We start from the raw sequence: 1371 nt of genomic DNA on the forward strand, positions 1-1371 counted from the left end.
TTAGTTCACAAGCATTGAATATAGATGCTTTCCATTTCAATTCAACCGGGCTATTCGGGTTATGTTCTTCGATTTCGATGTAACTTAAATATGTTGCTCTCTGGTCAAAATAATGAGACACGTATTTTTTTGTTCGCCCGAAAAACATTTTTTTTCAAGAGTTATCGGCAATTTTGTTTTTCGGCTCAAATTCGATTTTTTTTAATTATGTAAGAAAATTTTTTTTTAAATGCCCATAACTTAGTCAAAAATGAACCGATTTTAATAATTCTGGGTTCAGAATGATCGTAATTACTTACACGAGCGACTTCATGTAGAAACAATTGCAAAAAAGTAGTTGAAAATTTTTTATTTAGCAAAAAAGAAAAAAAATTTAAATTTTTTCGAAATTCAATATTTCAAAAAGTGTATTTTTTCAGGACACAACCCATGGGGTTTGCATATGACCACCATCGAATCATTGAGGACCCAATGTGCGTGTTTTACTTGGAGGAGGCGGATAGCACTGAGCACTTTCTCTGTGAGTATCCTGCCTTTGCTGGAGCACGGCTACGAGTTTTGGGTTCCGTCGTCGTGAGAATGAGTAATATTAGCTCTCTAAAAGTGGAGGATATTTACAGATTTGCCAAAAAATCTGAAAAATTCTTACAGGACTACCTATCTCTAACTCTGTCTCTATTCTTTCCTATCTCTTTCTCTGATACTTTTCTCCTTCCCTCTTTGATTATCTTCCCTCTTTCCAGAGCTTTAAATGCAATGGGCTTCTTAGAATGAGTGTTTTAGGGGCCACCAAATCTCCTGGTGCTCTTTGGCCCGACCTTTTCAAATTTCAATTTCAATTTCATGTCCAGGAGCTTAGCAATCGCTACTTGCAAGACTCTATTTGGAATGCCTTCTGGAAATGGAGCTTTCTTGGCGTTAATTTTACTACACGCCGCTTGAAGTTCTTGTTTCCTGATGTCACCTGCTTCGTGTTGTATGCACTATGCAAAATGTTTTCTGATCTTTGAGGAAAAAGGGTCGTTACAAGCCTCGTAGTATGGTGGATATTCTCCCATTCGTTGGTTTCGGAAAGCACACAGTGAAGTGACCACATATCCTCTACTGTTTAGATTTATCAAATTCACTGGTTACGCGACATATGACCCTACTCTAAATGTCTATAGAATTTTTGTAATAACTAGACTCCTTCTCTTAAGCGCAGACGATCCATCCAATTTTAATTTTGGCATTTTCTGACAATTTTTTGGCTTTTAAAGCTGGCAGGATAACGGTGGCCGTATGTTTAATGAATGCTGGGTTGGATTCAGCCTTAGAAATCACGTTTATGGTGATATCAACGCGGTACCTTTCTTGAACGAAATCCAAGTC

Source organism: Anastrepha obliqua, chromosome 6 (assembly GCF_027943255.1).
Source record: "Anastrepha obliqua isolate idAnaObli1 chromosome 6, idAnaObli1_1.0, whole genome shotgun sequence".
Classification (NCBI taxonomy): Eukaryota; Metazoa; Arthropoda; class Insecta; order Diptera; family Tephritidae; genus Anastrepha; species Anastrepha obliqua.